We start from the raw sequence: 5,423 nt of genomic DNA on the forward strand, positions 1-5,423 counted from the left end.
GGCACTCGTGGCCCCCCATTTCTCTCTGATGGGGGAACGGGTCCCAAGGGGGGGATAGCTGGGTGAYGCYGGGGTCCCTGCAGTGTGGCCAGCCCCCCGCGATTCCCACTGAAGCACTGGGKTGCACAGGGAGGTTGGGGATCCTCTGCTGCCTCCCCGTGCCCCGGAGACCCCACAGCCCCCCTGGCAGCGGCGATGCTCCGGGCCCTTCCTCATGCCGGCAGCCCCGCGGTGGCCTCTCCAGACTCTCCGTGTCCCTCCTGTCCCAGGACCCCGGCGTGGGACACAGCCCTCGACGTGGGGGGAGGCTCTTAGCGCTCCGGCCCCCACACGGTGCTGGTGCCGGTGCCGTCCCCGCACCCTGTCCCGTCCCGTCCCGAGCGCCGACGGCGGCAGCAGCGAGACCGCTGGGGGGTTCTGGGGCGCAGCGTGGGTGCATCCCGGATACATCCCGGATACATCCCGGTTGCATCCCGGTTGCATCCCGGCTGCAGTGACTGAACACATCCCGTTTGGGACCTCGAAGCGGGGGTCTCCCCGGCGCGGGGGGAGCGCGCAGTGCCGGCCCCGGTGCAGCGCCGGTGCCGTCCAGTGTGGCTCGTGTCGATGTCCCGAGCCGGTGCCGGCGCCGCCCCCGCGCCCCGCCCCGCCCCGCCCCCCGTCCCGTCCCGTCCCGAGCGCGGGCGGCGGCGGCGGCGAGTCCGGAGGCGGCGGGCGGCAGGAATGGCGCCGAGGCGGGGGCCCAGGCAGAAGCCGGGGTCGGCACCGGGACAGAACCAGTGCTTCAGTGGGAGGCGGTGCACGCTCACCGAAACCGACCACACCGCGATGCAGAACGGCTCGCCCTGCTACCCCCAGAACGAGGARACCGGGCCAAGACCCGGACCCATCACCGCCGCTTGTATCATTGAACAGCCCCGGGGTGAGTGCCCGGCACCGGCGTCGGCACCGGCACCAGTCCCTGCCGCCGGTATTGATGGGGGGAATTGGGGAAAGGATGGGATTTCTGGGGGGATTCAGGGAGGTGGGCGGGATGGGGGCACCCAGGGGTGTGGGGCACTGTAGGTGAGTCCAGGCGTGCTGGTGGTGGGCACCCAGGGATGTGGGGTTGCCCTCCAGCCCCTCCTGGGCTCCTGGTGCCACCTGAACAGTTCCAGCCCCATCAGTCCCTCCTGCCCGTCCCCACAGAACTCGTGGTCATCAAGGTTGAGAAAGTCGACAGGCCTGAGGAGGAGGAAGGTCCCACCGGCTGCAAGGAGAAAGTGCCTAAAGCCCCCAAGAGGCCCAAGGTCTCCACGAAGGACAGTCAGAAGGAGAAGCAACCCAAGAAGTCCAAGGAAAAGAAGCCCAAAGGCCCTGCCAGTGGTCCCAAGTGCTCCAAAAAACCCAAGGAGAAACAACCCAAAGTGCTCCCAAAAACGGTAGCAGGAGAGAAGCAGTCGAAGGCACCGGCACCAGCAGTAACCAAAGGGCATCCCCAAGGGCCCTCCCTGCCCTCCGGCAGGTGCCCTGGGCCGAAGACCCTACCTGGCCACCCCCGTGGCTGCTGCCTTGGCACTAGGATGAGTATGAGGAGGAGGAAGGTTTCGGTGGGTGTCAAGGTGAGCCCAAGCACTCAGGTGGGGACTGGGGGGCTTTTCAGAGGGAGACAAAACAAGRAAAACAAGCAGGAGGAGAAATCTGCACCAAATGATCCCCCTTTCCCCACCACCCCGTTACAGTCCTGGAGACAGAGGAGTTTTCTCCAAAATCTGTCTCACTTCCTTTTTTTTCCCCCCTTTTCCTCTTTTTTTCTCTCTCCTGATTGGGACATCCATTCCTGGAAAGCTGCTGCTTCTTGTAATTAATTTTCCCCGTAGTGTCTCAGGCTCGTTTCTACAGCCCCCTGCCCCCCCGCAACCCTCGCCCGCATTATCCCCTGCCTGGAGGGGACACCAAGGATGGGGGACAATGGCAGTGCCCCGCGCCCCGACCCCTCCGGCACGTCCCTCTTGTCCCCATAGAGCTTCTAGAGGAGATGGGGTGGCCCTTTCTGCACGAGGGCGAGGAGCACCAGCCCTGTCTGGGCACCCGTGCCAGGGGGTCGGGGTGGGGGGACACATCGGGGTCCCCGAGACTGGCTCCCAACTGAGGAGGTCCCTCCAGTTTTAACACCCGCTCATTTCGATCCCCCTCTTATTTTACTCCCGCTGCAGCTGAATGCATCCGATGGGAGCTGAGCCCGCCGCCAGGCTCCGAGCGGGCAGGAGCCCCCGCGGCCCCGGCGCCGAGCCCTCCTCGCCCCCCAACCATGGACCCCGCTGTGCAGACACTGTCCCCTGTCACCATGCGGAGGGGACAGCCCCGTGTCCCCCTGCAGCTTTGGGGGCATCAATAAAAGCAGTTTTATTGGCACTCGTGGCCCCCCATTTCTCTCTGATGGGGGAAGGGGTCCCAAGGGGGGGATGGCTGGGTGACGCCGGGGTCCCTGCAGTGTGGCCAGCCCCCCGCGATTCCCACTGAAGCACTGGGGTGCTCCAAGAAGGCCAAGCAGAAGATGAAACCCCCCCAAGAAGCGCAAGGAGAAACAGCCCAAACTGCCCCAAAAAGTGGCGGGTGGGAAGCAGCCCAAAACACCGGCCGTGCTGCCCGAGGAGGGACCCGAAGGGCTGCGACCCCCCTGCTGTCGCCTCCCCGGAATGAGGACCCCCCCGGACCCCCCTGCGGCTGCTGCCTTCGCTCTGCAAGGAGGAAGAGGAGGAGGAGGAGGAAGGAGGTGGCAGCGGGGAATTGAGCCCGCACAGGGACAGGAATGAGGAGGGCAGCTCGGCAGACCTGGGGGGCTTTGGGGAGGAAAAATAACACTAAAGAAGGGGGAAAAAAGCCCCATTTTACCACTTTCTACCCGCCCCCGTCCCGCTTCCCCAATGCGCCAATTCTCCAATTGCGCCATTCGCTCCCAGTCTCCATTCCTTTCCTCCCACCACTCCCTCTGCCTCTAGGGATGAGCAAGGCACGGAAAGCGCAGCGTTGCTGGAGGAGGCCACCTCCCACAGCAGCTCTCGTGCCACCTCGGAGCCCAGTTTGCTGCCAGGTCCCCTTGGCTGCGCCCGTTCCTGCAGGAAGCTCCACTCGCCCCGGAGGGTGCTGAGCGGGCGCGAAGCCGGTGCTCCCGAAAGGGTCCGAAATCGGAGGTGGGAGGCGATCCCTACGAAGCCCCCGGTCTCCTGCTGTTTTCCGTGCGGTCGCGGAGCCGGAGCCACACGTGCGGAGCAGATGGGAGCGCTGGCAGGGCCGCTTCCCTCGCATTGCAAGGAGGAAACTGGAATCCCGTGACATTCCGGGCGGCCTCTCCGCCAGCTCTGCTCGGGAAAGGCTCCGAGACACCCAGGGAGCTCTTGGCCACCCTAAGGGTTCATCTGTGCCTCGGTCAGGACCAGCCTGCGGTCCCTGTGGGAGCTGCCAGCCCCGGCTCCGTTTGGGAAGATCCAGCGGGGAAGATGCTGCTGGTGGCGGGGTGGGAAGCTGGGATTGCCTCTGGCTTCAGCTCTCCTTGCTCGTCCTTAAAGCATCAAGAACTGCTCTAAAAAGGCTGCTGCTAAAAAAGGGGGACTTGCCCTCAGCCCTGAGCCGTGGCAGGAGCCCATGCCGCACATGACGGGGCAGTTCCCTCCCTTCTGGCAAAGGAAAAGAGCGGGCAAAGGAGAAGAAAATTCCGTGACAAGGAAGCCGAGTCTCCAAGCAAGCCCAAGGGCCGCCACGAAGCCAGAAGGGCCGTTTCTTCAAGCGCAAAGGCTGCACGCGGCCCAAAGCAGAAAGCAAAACAAAAAGAAAATCCATTTTTAGTCTCTTATTCTTGGCTCTGCCCCCAAAATGTGCAGATCCGGGCTGTTTTTTTTTTTTTTCCAGCTTCTCCCTGCAGGCGCTTCTGGCTGCAAGACGAGCCCCACAACCCTTGGCTCATGCACGGTTCCAGCAAGCCGAGTTTCCACACAAAACTGCTGATTCCCTCCGCATCCAGGAAAACCTACGGCCGTGGCGCAGGGCAGCTGGACGAGGAGCAGCGGCGCTCCGAAGCTGGCGTCGCCTTGGCCCTATTATGCAGCCCAGGCACCCAAGGAAAGCAAGAACAGCCCCAAAACTTCCTTAGAAGGGCAAAGCGAAAAGGCTCGGCTGGCCGCAAGAGGGTGAGATGGGACAAGCGGCTCCCGCAGCTGCACGGGGAGCTCCGATTGGTGCCAAAGACTTGCCCAAAAGTGGCGGTGCCAAGCACTGCCAGCAGCGAGGTTTGGACCACGGGGCTGCAAGCCGCCGCTGGCAACTAAAGCAGCACCACAGGGCAAGGAAACGACCCGCTGGGCGCCAGCAAGAGCYTGTCTGGCCAAGCTGCAGCTTAACTCTCGTTCCTGACAGCAAATGCTGCTGTCATGTGTCACCGCGGCACGCTGGGCAGGTGCCAACCCTGATGGGCACCATCAGCAGAGCGGTGGAACCTCTCACCAGGGAGCTCCCACCGGGGCCACGCTCCAGCTCCATGGCTGGAATGGCTGGGGATGGGGACAGGGCTTTGCACAGACATTCCAAGGAGCACGGCCTGGAGATGTCCTAGCCTGGCCTGGTGACACCAGGGAAACTAGACAGTGGCCCTGTGCTCTGCACGCCATGCTTGGCGCCCTGTGCTGCACCCATGGTGTACCATGCAGTATTCGACATATTCTGCGTGCATCGTGCCGTATGCAATGAGCACAGTGCAATAGGCGGCAWGTACTGTGCAATATGCAATGAGAACCATGCAATATGCAGTGAACACCGTGCAATACGCACTGTGCACTGTGCAGTATGCAGTGAGCACTGCAATGAGTATGCAGTTAGCACAGTGCAATAGGCGGCATGTACTATGCAATATGCAATGAGAACCGGGCAATATTGCAGTGAGCACCATGCAATATGCACTGTGCACTGTGCAGTATGCAACAAGTCCTGCAATGAGTATGCAATGAGCACTGTGCAATATGCACTGTGCAGTATGCAGTGAGAGCTGTGCAATATGCAACGAGCACCGTGCAATATGCACTGTGCACTGTGCAGTATGCAATGAGAACCGTGCAATATGCAGCGGGCACCGTGCAATATGCACCATGCAGTATGCAATGAGGGCCGTGCAATATGCAGTGAGCACCGTGCAACGGCCACTCCGCACTGTGCAGTGTGCAATGAGCACTTTGCAATATGCAGTGAGCACCATGCAATAYGCACCATGCCCCCTCCAGTATGACGTACCGGACGCCACCATCGCCCCCGCCCGCAGCATATGACGTAATAGGTGACGCAATATGCCCGGGACACCGTGGGCGATATGACGCATGCGCAGTACGCAGGCCGCGCTGCCTCCCGCCCCCTTAGGGCCTAAGCCCCGCCCCACCGCCCTGCAGGCAGAGTGACGG

This window comes from Nothoprocta perdicaria, unplaced genomic scaffold (genome assembly GCF_003342845.1).
Source record: "Nothoprocta perdicaria isolate Ctin4 unplaced genomic scaffold, notPer1 scaffold_413, whole genome shotgun sequence".
Classification (NCBI taxonomy): domain Eukaryota; kingdom Metazoa; phylum Chordata; class Aves; order Tinamiformes; family Tinamidae; genus Nothoprocta; species Nothoprocta perdicaria.